This window comes from Zingiber officinale, chromosome 2A, assembly GCF_018446385.1.
Source record: "Zingiber officinale cultivar Zhangliang chromosome 2A, Zo_v1.1, whole genome shotgun sequence".
Lineage (NCBI taxonomy): Eukaryota > Viridiplantae > Streptophyta > Magnoliopsida > Zingiberales > Zingiberaceae > Zingiber > Zingiber officinale.
In genome coordinates, this window is record NC_055988.1 from 125,149,434 (window position 1) to 125,165,785 (window position 16,352).

Consider the following 16,352-nt stretch of genomic DNA (forward strand, 5'->3'; position numbering starts at 1 on the left):
CAGGCCGCTTCGCGGTGATGAAGCAAAACTATTTCCGCTCGGATGAATTTGGCGATAAGTTTAGCGATCGACTAGTTCTAGCCTTTGAGGAAGCCATCCGGGCTACAACTGTTTATCTGAAGACTAAGAGCCATCTCCTGGAGACGACCTCTATCCCCCCCAATGACCTGGCCGGACTGCTGGAAACCATTCCCGAACCCATCTTTGATGTCTTGGAGTGAGGAGCATCTTTAGCTTGTCTTTGTCTTTATATTTTGAAGTTTCATCTGTATGCTAGCTGTTCCATGAGTTAATATTATCCGCTTTTATCTGACTTTTAGCCCACTTGTCTGTGTATTTTTATACGATGAGTCAATATAAAATTCCGATTCTGTTAATGTTACTTTTTCGCACTCATTCTTTCCGAGCGGCATTCGGTAGTCTTCGGGCTGGGGGGTTTATAGTCGTCGGTTCGACTCTGGGATTTAACGTCGCCGCTCGACGGTCTTCAAGCCGGGGGGTTTATAGTCGTTAGTCCGACTCTGGGATTTAACGTTGCTGCTTGACGGTCTTCAAGCCGGGGGGGGGGGGTTTATAGTCGCCGGTCCGACTCTGGGATTTAACGTCGCCGCTCGACGATCTTCAAACCGGGGGGTTTATAGTCGCCGGTTCGACTCTAGGATTTAACGTCGCCGCTCAATGGTTTGATGGAGAGGGTCGTTCGGTGGAAATCGGTATACCCTTGTATTTTGTGATTCCATTCCTGCAGCTAAAGGATACAGGAGAACGAAAACATGCTTAAATGATTACATTGGCGCACCTCTCACCCAGCTCGATACGGCTGGAGATGGTTCGCGCTCCAAGGTCGTTCCAGCCGTCGTCCTTCTTGATTCTCGAGATAGTAGGCGCCCGATCGGAGCTTTTCAATAACTTTAAAGGGGCCGACCCATGGGGCCTCCAGTTTACTTACATCGCCGACCGACTTGACTTTCTTCCAAACGAGGTCGCCGACCTGAAAAGATCTGGGAATCACCCGTCTGTTGTAGCTTTGCTTCATCCTCTACCGATACGCCATCAACCGAACGACGGCCTTAGCTCGCGTCTCGTCCACCAGATCCAGCTCCAAATTCCTACGCTCCGCATTGTTCTCATCGTAGACTTTAATCCGGTCGGATTCTACCCCGACTTCTACCGGGACGATGGCTTCTCCCCCGTATACCAGGTGAAAGGGGGTCGCTCCTGTTCCCTCCTTGGGCATTGTTCGGAGCGCCCATAATACCCCGGGCAGCTCGTCCACCCAACTGCCTCCTTCATGATCGAGCCGAGCCCGAAGAACTCATAAGATCTCCCGATTGGTGACTTTGGCTTGCCCGTTACTTTGGGGATATGCTATGGAGGTGAAAGCTTGCTGGATGCCGTACCCCTCACACCATCCCCGAGTTGCTGACCCGAGAATGCCTCCCATTATCGGAGATGAGCCGTCGCGGGATGTCGAATTGACAGATGATATGCTGCCATATAAATTTTTTGACCATCTCCTCGGTTATTTTAGCCAGCGGCTTGGCTTAAATCCATTTGAAAAAATAGTCCACTACTACTAGCAGGAACTTTCGCTGTCCGGTCGCCATCGGAAATGTCCCCACAATGTCCATGCCCCATTGATAGAACAGGCAGGACACCATGGAAATCTTTAATTCTTCTGCAGGACGATGTGAGAAATTGTGATACCGCTGGCAGGATAAGCATGTGACGACTGTCCGGGCGGCGTCCTCCTGTAAAGTCAGCCAAAAATAGTCGGCCAAGAGAATCTTCCTCGCCAACGAGCGGCCGCCCGGATGGCCGCCACATGAGCCTTGGTGTACCTCTTGCAAAATATAGGCCATATCCTCCGGGTCGACGCATTTAAGCAGAGGCCTGGAGAACGCTTTTTTGTAGAGCTGGTCGCCAATGAGGACGAACCGACCAGCTCTCCTTCTGAGCAGATGTGTCTCCGACCGATCAGACGGCGTTGCTCCTGACTTAGGAACTCTGTTATAGTCGTTCGCCAGTCATTTGGAAATGTGAGTCCCTCCATCCGATCGATGTGGACGATCAGAGACACTTGCTCGACTAGCTGCTCGATGACGATTGGTGATATTGAACTGGCCAGCTTAGCCAGTTCATCTACAGCCTGATTGGCCGCTCGGGGGATCTTCTGTATCACCACCTCTAGGAAACCGACCCTTAGTTTGGCGAAGGCTTCCGCATAAAGCTTGAGTCTGACGTTGCTTATCTCAAATGCTCCTGAAAGTTGCTGAGCGACCAACTGTGAATCTGAATGAATTAAAACATTGCTAGCTCCCATATGCCGAGCAGCCTGCAAACCTGCTATAAGCGCCTCATACTTCGCTTCATTGTTGGTTGCTTTATAGTCCAGCCGTACGGACAGGTGCATTCATTCTCCGTGTGGGGAAACCAGCAGCACGCCTACCCCACTTCACTGCCGAGTGGACGATTCATCTACGTACACCTTCCAAGTGGCTTCGGGCTCGGGATTTTGTACCTCAGTGATGAAGTCTGTCAACGACTGTGCCTTGATTGCTGTCCGGGGTTGATATTGTATGTCGAACTCGCTAAGCTGCGTATTCCATTTGATCAGTCACCCGGACGCCTCGGGGTTTAGTAGAACTCAGCTTAAGGGGCGATTTGTCATGACAATGATTGTATGCCCTAGGAAATAGGGTCAGAGCCTTCGAGCGGCTAGAACAAGCGCGAAGGTAAACTTCTCAAGACCAGCGTAGCGAGACTCAACATCCTTTAAAATGTGGCTAAGGAAATACATTGGCTGTTCTTCACCGTTCTGCCGGACTAGCGCCGAACCGACCGCGTGCTCGGTTGAAGACAGATAAATGCGGAGGGACTCGCCGACATATGACTTAGCTAATACAGGTAATGAGTTTAGGTAGGCCTTCAATTCTTCGAATGCTTGGTCACATTCCTCATCCCATTGGAATTTGGTCGCTCGACGCAGGATCCTGAAGAAGGGCATGCTCCGATCGGCTACCCGGGAGATGAACTGGGATAGCGCTGTTATGCGGCCCGTAAGACATTAGACTTCCTTCAAGTTTCTGGGCGGCGGCATATCCTGTAGCGCTTTGACCTTGCTAGGGTTGGCCTCAATGCCTCGCTCGGTGACTATGTAGCCTAGGAAACGACCACTTTTTGCTCCGAACAGACACTTTTGCGGGTTCAGCTTGACCCCGTACGCCCGTAATGTCCCGAAAGTTTCTTCCATATCTGCACAGAGGTCGGCCGCTCGGAATGATTTAATGAGTATATCATCAACATATACCTCTAGGTTTCTCCCGATCTGCTTACGGAACACCTTATTCATGAGTTGCTGGTACGTAGCCCCTGCGTTCTTCAGTCCGAACGACATCACGTTGTAGCAGTAAGTGTCATCCGCCGTGATGAAACTGGCTTTCTCTTGATCTTCTCGGGCGAGCGGCACCTGGTGATAACCCTGATATGCATCCAACATGCATATCAGTTCACACCCGGCGGTTGAGTCCATCATTTGGTCAATTCGGGGCAGTGGGTAAAAATTCTTCGGACACGCTTTGTTCAGGTCACGGAAACCGATGCAGACTCTCCATTTGTTGCCGGGATTGGAGACTAGCACCACATTTGCGAGCCAGCTTGGGAACTATACCTCGCGTATGTGGCCGACCTCCAGGAGCTTCTCGACTTCCGCCCGTATGATGATGTTCTGCTCGGCACTATAGTCCCGCTTCCTTTGCTTGACGGGACGAGCGTCTGGTCGGACGTATAGCTCGTGCTGTGCGACGCTTGGTGAGATTCCTGGCAGCTCGTGCGTCGACCACGCGAAGACGTCATGGTTTCGTTGGAGACATCTGGTTAGCTCCTCCTTCTGGCTTGCCTCCAAGTCGGAGGCTATGAACGTCGTGGCCTCCAATCGAGCCGGGTGAATCTGTACCTCCTCCTTTTCTTCATAGACAAAAGTAGGCGGCTTTTCGGTTATAGAATTTACTTCGATACGGGGGGCCTTCCGAGCGGACCTCGACTCTGCTCGCACCATCTCCACATAGCAACGGTGCGTTGCCAGTTGATTGCCTCTAACTTCTCCCACTTGGTCTTTCACGGGGAATTTGATCTTCTGATGGAAAGTTGAGACGACCGCCCGAAACTCGTTGAGAGCCGGTCGGCCCAGAATGACGTTGTATGCCGAGGGAGCATCCACAATGATGAAGTTAGCAGTCCGCGTCCTTCTGAGTGGTTCTTCCTCGAGCGAAATGGCCAACTTCATCTGACCGACAGGTTGAACCTCGTTACCTGTGAATCCTAACAAGGGCGTGGTCATCGGTAGTAGCTCCGCCCTGTCGATTTGGAGCTGGTCGAACACCTTCTTGAAGATTATGTTGACCGAACTCCCCGTGTAAATAAAGATGCGATGAATAGTGTAGTTTGCTATTACCGTTCGGTTGATGAGGGTGTCATCGTGAGGCACTTCGACTCCCTCGAGGTCGCCAGGACCAAAGCTGATCGCCGGCCCGCTCGCCTTCTCTTGGCTACATCCCACAGCATGTATTTCCAGTCGTCGGGCGTACGACTTGCGGGCTCGGTTGGAGTCACCGCTTGTTGGTCCACCAACGATGATATTGATTTCCCCCCGAGCGGTATTGCTTCTATTTTCTTCCTCCCGAGCCGACGGTCTAGCTCGCTCATGAGAGACTCGAGGGTTGGCCCTTGGCTGGTGATGTTGCTGCTGATGGTGATATCGATCGGGTGAACGCCTAACTATTCGCTGCTCGGCGTTCTGATGATGAGCTCGCCTATCCAGTGAAGGCGATCGACGGCGATAGTTCCTCGGCTCAGGTTGACTTACCGGGGGGAGACTTCGACAGTCCCGCGTGTTATGAGTGGATGATTGATGGATTTTGTAAAACATGGGCGTCCATACCTTGCCTTTTTGTCGAGGCCGCTCGGCCGCAATGTGCTGAACGGTGGGCGACCTGGAATCTTCAGGTGGCCTTATCCCCTCGGTGCGTGGTCCTCTCGGCGATTGCTGGTTGGTGTGTGTTCTCCGTTCGGCTGGGGTTGGGAGCTCGCCTGACGCTTCTTTCTTTCGGGCCGCTTGCGCTTCCTCCACGTTAATGTACTCACTTGATTTTTTCAGCATGTGGTCGTAGTCGCGAGGCGGCTTCCTGATGAGAGAGAGAAAGAAATCCCCGTCGACTAAGCCTTGTGTAAAAGCATGCATCATTGTCTCAGATGAGACCGCGGGGATGTCCATAGCTGCTTGGTTGAAGCGCTGGATGTAAGCTCGGAGAGTTTCCCTTGGCCCTTACTTCATGGAAAATAGGCTGACACTAGTCTTCTGATAGCGCCGACTGCTGGCAAAGTGATGGAGGAACGCCGTTCGGAAGTCTCTGAAACTCTTAATTGATCCGTCCAGCAACCTCCGAAACCAGCGTTGAGATGAACCGAATAATGTAGTAAGGAAGACTCTGCATTTGACTCCGTCGGTGTATTGATGAAGAGTAGCAGCATTATCGAACTTACCGAGATGGTCCTCCGGATCGGTTGCACCACTATACTCTTCGATCGATATTGAAGCGTAATGCTTTGGGAGAGGGTCTTGTAAGATCGCCTCAGCGAACTAGCGATTGACCCACTCGGGGGATGACTCTGCACGCGACACTTTCCCCTTTCTGGCGTCCCGCACGGGCGCTTCATCGGACGACCCCTGGTTGGCTAGGGCCAGCTCCGACGGAGTCTGGAACAGTGCTCTATGGAATGGAATAGGGGCGGTCGACGCGTCTCTTGGTGTGCCGGTCTGCCCCTTGTTCTGAGCCCAGGTAAAATATTGTTCCGGTCGGTCCTCCATTGTTGCTCGGCCTTCCGAAACCGAGACGGCCTACTGCGCTATCTTCTTGGCTTGGGCCTTCTGCTATTGCTCGACCATCTTTGCGGCTCGCGCTTGGATGAGTGCGTCCAGCTCCACGGGAGAGAGTGTCACCATGAGTTGGCGTCCAGCTTCTTCCATCTTCTCGGCTCGGATTCAGGTGCGTTCCCACAGACGGCGCCAATTTGATCCTGTCCGTGCGCTGAGTCGATGAAAGCTGGGGACGTGGTGCTCCCTACTGCATTCGGGTGATCTCCGCGATGACGTGGACCTCTAGTGAACCTGCAACAAAGCCGGGCCGGGAAGGGGTTCCCGGCGACGACCATCCGACGCTCAAGTCAGGTAACGGCGAGATGAAGCAGGGGCAAAATAACGGGACTGTGACTACAGTAGATGAGAGAAAAAACCCATACCTCCTTCAAAGTCCAGGGGTATTTATATAGGACCCCAGAGAGGCGCGTGCACGCTTCTCAAGGTGTGCACGTTTCTCAAAGCATACCTCAGAATGGTTGTGTCAGAAAAGCATGACTGACGTCATACCGCAACTGTCCGAGCATATCTCTGCCATGGTAGCGGAAACTTCCCCCGTACGATCCTTGGTACGGCACGGCCGCCGACCATGCTGTTTGTCGACGGCAGGTGTCTCGAGAATGATATCACTAGCTGCCCCTTTTGTCCTCTTCTAAGTCTTTTGTCTCCGCTTGGGCCGGACGGGCTAGTTGCTCGGCCTCCAGGGCGCTCGGGTATACATGCACCTCGGACCGGGCGAGAAGGCCGCTCGGCATAGCGGTTCCTCTATAAGAGCTTGTGAGCACCGGAAGTTCGACCCGAGGTCGAGCTATCTTCATGTCGGCTCGGGAAATACTCCGGCCGGTCGGCCAGGTGACCTCCTCCCTACTCAACCGAAACTTTGACTCTCCCATGTCGTTGACCCCTTCTTGTATGGGCCCTCGATGCTTACCACCGGATCATATAGTTTTCACGTATATTTGCAAAAGGTCTTACTAATCTACATTTTGAATGGTGTGTGCCCTATGCTTGCTAGGGTTGTTCTGAAAACCATGTTGTGCATACTTGATCCATCTTCTGATTTGCTCATATGCTGTCGTTGCCTCCTTTGACATGCATGTGACTTCTATATGTGTTGATTTTCTTTTTCCACAAACAACCAGATCTGTCTGATAAGGAAATAAATTATCATACCAAATCTCATAAAAATAAGGCAATCACATGCTATAATTAAAGGATTGAGGATTATTTTAATCACATAAATATTATCAAATATTTACTCAAGGGATCATTCTCTTTCATGTAACTGTGTATAAATATTATCTAAATTATTCATAATATTGCATTGGATTAAAAAACCATTTCAGCGAGTCAGGTAAAGCTCCCAAATTTCAAATCCTATGGCGACACAGTAAATCCTCCTCTTTGGCCTAACCATATCAACAAAACTCGACCAGAACAACTGTATTGTGGAAATCACAGATACTTCTTGTGCTAAAGGGGTATCACTTGTACCAATTTGTTAATGGTACAAAAACAACAGCGCCATCTAAACTTATTGATGAGAAAGATGACAAAGGAGAGATTGCATACTCCATCAATCCAGATCTTACCGCTTGGGAGACACAAGATTAGCGACTCCTCTCATGGCTAATGACGACGCTTTCTGAAACCATACTGGGCCAAGTTATTGGCTCCTCATGCACGACGTCATGACACCACTTGACAACACTGGAGAGCAATTTGCCTCTCAATCGAAGGAGAGAATTATACATCTACACTCCCAACTCCAGACAATGCAGAAAGGGGCACTCACAGTAGCAAAATACCTGTAAAATATAAACAAAATGATAGATACCTTAGCTGTCATTGGATAATGTATCTCCGATGATGACCTCATCTTCCACGTGCTTGGAGGCTTGGGACCAGACTGCGAATCTCTGGTTATCGCACTTACAACATGACCTGACATAGTGTCATTCGACGATAAGGTGGGGATGCTTCTCTCCCATGAGTATCGGTTAGAGTCACTCACCTACACTTCGTCGATGGCCAATCACTCAATCGACAGCAACCGTAGCAACATACATCGCGACAGTCAACCTTCTCAGCGACAATGATAAGCAAGTGCTGGAAATCCTCCATCTCTCTCCCATGGGCCACTTTACCCTTCAACGAATGGATGACCTGAACAAATTGGGCAGCCAACCTACAATTTTTCTCCAAGTGGAACAAATGGGGTGCACTTTGATTAGGCTTCTACGAACAACCCTGCCCTATCTCGCGACCGCGCTCACCAAGACTCTCGAAATAGTGGTAATCGTTGTCTTCGATGCACTAACTGCTCTCATTTTGGTCATATTATCAAAAATTATCGTTCTACTCCATATTGCCAAATCTGCAATGGCAAGGATCATTCTGTAATAAATTGCTTCTGCTTGTTTGATCAAAATTTTCAGCACACCACTACAACCACCACTTTGATGGCTGCACCATTTACTGCTTAAGATCCATCTTGGTATCTTAACTCTGGTGCTACTGATCATATCACAGCAAACCTGGGAAATCTCCAAGTTCATGCTCTATATCAAGGTACTAAAACTATTATTATCGTGATGGTAAGACACTTCATATTGCTAGTATTGGTAACTCTACTATTCCTAGCTGGACAGATCACTACACTTGGCTAATATATTACATGTGCCTGTAATTACCAAAAATTTATTGAGTGTCACTCTTCACTGCTGATAATAATATTTCCTTTAATTTCATCCAACATATTGTGTTGTAAATGATAAATATACGAAGATGGAACTCCTTCGGGGATTTCTTAAAGGTGGGCTTTATTATCTTCATTAGCACAGAGTGACCCACAAACAAGCTCTTGTTGGTACATGGTGTTCCATTACCATTTGGCATCAATGCTTAGGCTATTCATCCACAATCACGACCTCTTATGTTATTTCACATTTTCAGTTGCATGTGTTAGACAATAAGATTATTTTTTTCTTATGATGCATGTCATTTGGGCAAGGTTTGTAAACTACCTTTTGAACTATCTATGACTAAATCTATTGTACCTTTAGATTTGATTCACTTTGATATTTGGGGACTTATTCCGATACTCCCTAGATTTGGCTATCGCTATTTTGTATACTTTGTTGATGATTTCAATTGCTACACTTGGCTATATCCTATCAAACGAAAGTTAGATGTGATTCACATTTTTACTTAGTTCAAAGCTTTGGTTGAGACTTAGTTCAATTGTCAAATCAGAAGTTTACAAATTGATTGAGTAGATGAGTTTCAATCTCTCAGTAATTTGTCTGTACTTCATGGTATTTAGCATCGCCTGTCATGTCCTTATACTAGCTAAAAAAATGACATTGCCGAATGCAAAATTCAACACCTCACAGAGACATATCTTGCCATGCTTGCTCATGCATCTATGCCCCTCTGCTACTGGAATGAACCTTTCTTGATAGTTACCTACCTTATCAATCATCTACTTACACCAGTTCTGGCTCGACATTCTCTGTTTGAGGTATTATTTGGTCGATCACCAAACTACAATATTATGAAAGTGTTTGGGTGTGCATGCTTTCCACTTAAGTGACCATACAACCAACATAAGTTTGACTTCTACTCAGTCAAATGTGTATTTCTTAGGTACAACTCTTCTCATATGGGTTACAGGTGCCTCTGTATGTCAACAGGATGGATATTCATCTCTCGTCACGTTTAATTCGATGAGATAACTTTTCCTTTCACTACATCATCATCACCGCCTTGTCAGGTTATCTCCTCTCCTTGTCTAGTACCTGCTCCTCTTGATCTATAGGTTGCAGCGCAATCTCCTTCAGGATCACAAAGTGCATCAACTCCACCACAATGCCTAATCACTAATCTTCTCACTATTAATGAATCACCTTCCTTGGTGGATCCCACTATTGATGAATCTATCTCCTCGTTGGCTCCGCCTCTAGATGACTCTTCTCTACCTTACGGGTCTCCACTTCGAGCTCCTGCTTTCTCTGCTCATCCTATGCGCACTCGTGCTAAGACTCAGGACGCCCATCTAGTCAAGACTGACTCCCCAGAATCAACCTACTTCACCACTGCCAACAAAGACCTACTTTGGCGGCCGGTTATGACAACTGAATACAATGCCCTTCTTCAGAACCACACGTGGTCACTAGTTCCACGCTCAACTCACCAAAACATCATGGGATGCAAATAAGTATTCAAAATTAAATGCATAGAAGATGGTTCCATTGACAGGTACAAAGCTTGTCTCGTTGCTAAAGACTTTCACCAACAACTCAGTCTTGACTATACAGAGACATTTAGTCCGGTTAGAAAACCTACAACCTTCCAGACTATTCTCTATCTCTCTATCACCCATGGGTGGCTCATATACCAGCTAGATGTCAGCAACGCTTTGCTTAATGACACTCTTCATGAGGAGGTCTATATGGCTCAACCTCCTGGATTTATCCATCCTGACCAACTTGACCATGTCTGGCGGCTACACAAAGCCATCTACGGTCTCAAGTAGGCCCCTCGAGCATGGCATGCCACCTTACGTGCTTCCTTACTCTCACTAGGGTTTACTGAGTCCAGGTGAGATACATCGCTCTTCCTCTTTCATCCAGCATGAATCACGACATACCTCTTGGTTTATGTGAATGACATCATCTTCACTAGAAGCTCTTCCTCTTTTATTGCATCTACAACTGCTCATCTAGGCACCTACTTTCCTCTCAAGGATCTGGGCGAGCTACACTACTTCCTTGGTATTGAGGCTACTCGCACTGTAACTGGTCTCTTCCTATGCCAGTCCAAATATATTGATGACATCCTCTCTCGAGCAAACATGCATCAGTCTAAACCAGTCAACAACCCTATTTCCGGAGGCTTCTCTTTATGTCAACACGATGGAGACCCACTTCCCGATCCTCACATATATCGGAACATTGTTGGTGCCTTACAATACTTGACACTAAATTGTCCCAAACTGGCATTTGCTGTCAATCAAGCCTATCAATTTATGCATAAATCCACTATGACTCGCTAGATCATAGTCAAACGTATTCTCTGATATCTTTGTCACACCCCTCGTCATGGTCTCATGTTGCGCCCTGTAACTTCTCTCACTTTGACAACATACTTGGATGCTGATTGGGCTAGTTGTTCTGATGATCGTCAGTCTACCACTGGCTACTATATATTCCTTAGTGACAACCTCATTTCCTAGAATTTAAAGAAACAATAGGTTGTTGCCCGATCCAGTAATGCGTCAGAATACTAGGCACTAGATCATGCTATTGTGAAACTCTGTTGGCTTTCATCTTTATTAGGTGAACTCCAAGTGTCTATGTTGTCTCCTCTGGTTCTTTGGTGTGATAACATTGGCGCAACTTCCCTCACTGCCAATTCCATCTTTCACGCTTGTACAAAACATATTGAGATAGATTTCCACTTTGTTCATGAATATGTTACCTGCAAGACCCTCATCATCCAGTATATCTCCACTCAAGATTAGTTGGCTGACATCCTCATGAAGGGCCTCTCTTCTCACATATTTACTCTTTTATGTGACAAATTCATGGTGTGTGCTACACCGCTTCGTTTGCGGGGGGATGATAAGGAAATAAATAATCACACCAAAATCTCATGAAGATAAGGCAATTACAGGCTATAATCAAGAAATTGAGGATTTTTCTAATCACAAAAATATTATCGAATATTTACTCATATCAATTAGGCTACAACCTGTTAGGATCGTTACATACATGAGAGGGGGTGAATCACATGGTTTTAAAAACTGCTCCTTTTAACATTTTGAGAACGGGTACACAGCGGAAATGATGAAAAGAGATAAAGAAGGAAAACATGAACACAAACGATTTTACTTGGTTCGGAGCTTTCGGTGACTCCTACTCCAAGATTCAGGTCTCTCAGACCTATCGATGAGTAATCCACTAAAGTCTCTTCCAGAATTGCTAGAAGAGGAAATCGAGTAAAAATAAAAGAATAGGAAAGTGTAAGAATCCTACACTTTCCTTTTGCAGATATGTAAAGTAGGTACAAAATTAAAATAGTTACCAATATAAAGATGTCGAAGTGAGAGCTCTCATGTGTCGGTCACGGTTTGTTTGCTGTAGTCTGGCATGGTAGTGTCGTAGTAGAACAATGACACGAAGTCAGAACAGTTGGAATGTCGGACGAATGCATAGAAGCTTGTAAAAGAGTTGATGAAGAAGCACTGGTCAAATCTCTCTTTTATAGAGTGTTGAAGGAGCCTCCAATGCCACTAGAGACGCCTTCCATCTGCTAAGTTCTATCCCAAGAAAACATCTTCTTATCATCGCCGAGGTCTTCTGTGTTATCCGACACAAGGTGCCTTCAGCACCTAGCTTCAAGGTGCCTTTCTTCACATGAAAGACACCTCCGTGCCCTTCTTCGCAGGCCTTCAACCAAGCCTTCGAGGCACCTTCAGCAGTACCAAAGGCACCTTGAGTACTATTCATCAAGGCCGATTTTGCTTTCTAACTCCTGGAAAAATATGTTAGTTCAACAGAAAAATATCTAACTTACAAAACAAAGTTAGGACAATAATAAGGTAACAGTAATAATTAGTTTCTATTTTTTCAAGACTAGGAGCTAGTCATTGTATTAGTTTAGATTTCTAAAATAGATCTAAACTATACCTATGCCTAAAGGCCCCAATTGGGACTCATCCTCACTGGAACTCTCTCCTCCAATGACTTACCTTACTTACCATGTAGAATTGCTTGACTCTCTCACGATCCACTAGGTCTTCTCGTCAATTGTCAGGTCGGCAGACCCAATTAGACTTCGGCTAGTTGTTAGGTCTCGCAGAACCAGCCGGACTTTCCACCAAATATCAGGTAACTCCTTGACCTATCTGGACTTCTACATCAACTATCAGGTCCTCCAAACCTAGCTGGATATCAGCCCGGTGTTAGACCAGTCAAGTACTGCACACTTGGTAGAAAGGTTAGATCACAATAACACATCTTGTTGATACAGTTTGACCTGGATGTTGTTTTGCTGTTGACACTGATTTAAGTTTGTATCAGATATTTAACTCAGATTAATTACTAATCTAGGTTGACTTGGTTGACCTGATTGAGGAAGTCCTAACTGGGATGTTAGGCAGATTGAAAGTCCTGGTGAGTGAAGCCAGGCAGATTGGAAATCCTGGTGAGTGAAGCCAGGTGAAAACCCTAGTGAGTGAAGCTAGGTGCAAGTCCTGGTGAGTGAAGCCAGGCAAGGGAAAATCCAGATGGATCAAGGGTGATCGGACATCTGGTGTTGAAAAGTCCAAGAAGGAAGCTTGGCATGCGAAGTCAGAGAGGGCTCGGTAGCTCGTTCTCCGGACTAGGTCAGAGAGGGCTCGGTAGCTCGTTCTCCGGACTAGGTCAGAGAGGGCTCGGTAGCTCGTTCTCTGGACCTGACGAAGTCGGAGAGGGCTCGGTAGCTCGTTCTCCGGACTAGGTCAGAGAGGGCTCGGTAGCTCGTTCTCTGGACCTGACGAAGTCGGAGAGGGCACGGTAGCTCGTTCTCCGGACTAGGTCAGAGAGGGCTCGGGAGCTCATTCTGTGGACCGAATTAGGTCAGAATGATTCCATGGTACATTGGATCGGTCTGCCGACCGATCCAGTGATACATAAGACAGTGGATCGGTCGGCAGACCGATCCAGTGAAGCTGTAAAACTGAGTTTCCATGGATCGGTCTGGTGACCGATCAGGAAACACTCAGTAGCACACTGAGTGCAATCTGATCGGTCTGTAGACCGATCAGGAAACACTCAGTAGCACACTGAGTGTAATCTGATCGGTCTGTAGACCGATCAGGAGAAGCTATTGCGAAGAGAAGAGGGGAGGATCGGTCATGGAGACCGATCCAGCTGCGGCCTGATCGGTCTCCACGACCGATCAGGTAATCTGTGGACCGATCAGGATATGTCCTGATCGGTCCATGGATCGGTCTGGTGACCGATCCACACACAAGCTGTTTTGTTCGTTGTTTCTGCGATTCCTCCACTGCATTTGTTTTGCCTTATTTATGTGATATAACCCTCTGTGCTGTTAGCTTTTGAGTTTGCAGGATTACAGGTACCATTCCAAGCATAATTTCAAATTGAGTTCATAAGAGGAATACGACAAATGAACTTTCTGCTGTGATTCGCGGCGCATGGTGCATTTGAGGCAACAACGGCTACTGGTGAGATCTGGCTGCGATCCGCTTGACTCTTGGTGATTGATTCGAGCTCAGAAGACACCAGTGAAGGCTGTGATTTCATTGGTGTGAGTTCAGAGGACCAGGAAGAGGATTGGCTGCAGCGATGATTTTGTGCAGATTCACCACGATCCGTGACAGCGGAGAACAGGGGTTTAAGAAGCAGTAAACAACGAGAGAAAAGTAAGAACAAGCAAGTAAGAGAAAGTGATAGAAACTGTTGATCGTTGAGGTGTGCTTTGTTCTTGAGCTCTCGGGTGAGAAACTGCGATCTGTGAGTTCCTGTTTCCACTGATCCTCGCGTGGTTGTAAACATTCGTTCATTCTTTTTTGCCACCGAGCTCTGTAAGTCTCGTGCTTTAACATATATTTTTCTTGAGACTTTGTGGAGAGGTTACTCCACCGAGAAGGAGGATCTCTAGCCGGAATTTTACCGGGGTGCGATCTACCGAAGATCAAGGAGTCGTCCACCTTACGGACACGCCGAGGAGTAGGGGCAAGTTATCCCCGAACCTCGTAAATCTGTGTGTTAGTGTGTTTGTTTCATTTCGTTTTAGTTTCCTATTTCCGCTGTGCTAACAAGTTTTTTGTAGACATCTCTGTTAAAGTTTTTTTTAAGGGGCTATTCACCCCCCTCTAGCCATCTAAGATCCTAACAAGTGGTATCAGAGCAAGGGGCTCTTTGATTCGGATTAACACCCAAAAGAGCAAACAAGGATGGCTATGAAGGAAGGCTTTAGCACAAATCGACCACCCTACTTCGAAGGAGCAGATTTTCAATATTAGAAGGGCCGCATGGAGTATTACCTTAAGACCGACATTGTCATGTGGTTCTCAGTCAAGGAAGGTTTCACACCACCAAAGGATGAAGAAGGTAAGGAACTCGATTCGTCAAGGTGGTCTACCGAACAACTCCGCAAAGCACAAGCCGATGCCAAGGCTATGGTCACCTTACAATGTGGAATCGCCAAGGACCAACTCGTCAAGGTAGGTCCGTTCTCGAGTGCAAGAGACCTATGGAACAAACTCATCGAGCTCCAAGAGGGAACTCGAGATTCTCGGATTGCCAAGAGGGACCTATTCTTGAATCAGCTCCAAAATCTAACCATGAAGGACAATGAAACGGTAAGTGAACTTCATGGGAGATTCAAGGAGATCATCAACGGTCTACACTCTGTGGACGAACGAGTGGAGAATCGCGATCTAGTAAGGTAGGCTCTTAAATCTTTTCCTAGGAATGCCTTGTGGTCATCTATGGTGGATGCCTACAAGGTATCCAAGGATCTTTCCATTGTTAAACTAGATGAATTTTTCTGTGAGATGGAACTTCATGAGCTTGCTAACAAAGGTCAAAAGAGAAGGGTATTGCTTTATTTGCAGGACCAAAGAGCAAGGATGGAAGAAGGAAGAAGGAAAGAAGAAGGAAAGGAGATTTCCTCATCCACCTCTTCCTCCGAATCTGATGATGAAAGTGGATCATCATCAAGTGAGATGGCGAACTTCGTAAGAAGGATTATGAGAAGAAGCCGAAGATACAAAGGAAAAGGTAAAACTAATGATCAAAATTTTGATAAATCTAATGTTATATGTTATGAGTGTAGCAAGAAAGGACACATTCGGAGCGAGTGTCCGAAATTAAAGAGGAAGGAGGAACGAGCCAAAAAGAAGGAGGAAAGAGTCAAGAAGAAGAAGGCTCTCAAGGCCACTTGGGATGAGTCCTCATCAAGCTCATCGGAGGAAGAAGAGAAGATGGAAAAGAGCACACGACAATTAGCACTCATGGCAAGGGAGGTTTCGGACTCCGGAAGTGAGGGAGATTCGAGCGACGCTTCAACCGCGGCTTCATCATCGTCGGATGATGAAGAGGTAACCTCTTTTCATATAGAAAAGTGTTATAAGACTATCACTCACTTATCTACATTGCTTAAAAAGTCAAAAACAGAAAATAAATTGTTAAAAGAAGAAGTAAAAACCTTAAGGACCCTTAGGGAAGATGAGGTCGATGACCTACATCTAGAAGTCCTTGAGGATGAGAACAAGGCTTTAAAGGGTGAGGTTAAGAAACTCAAGAAAATGCTTGAGAAGTTCTCAACTAGATCTAAGACTCTAAACATGATTCTAAATGCCCAAAGGGCAGTCTACAACAAGGCCGGGCTAGGGTATCAACCCAAGGAGTCGAGTTTCATTTCT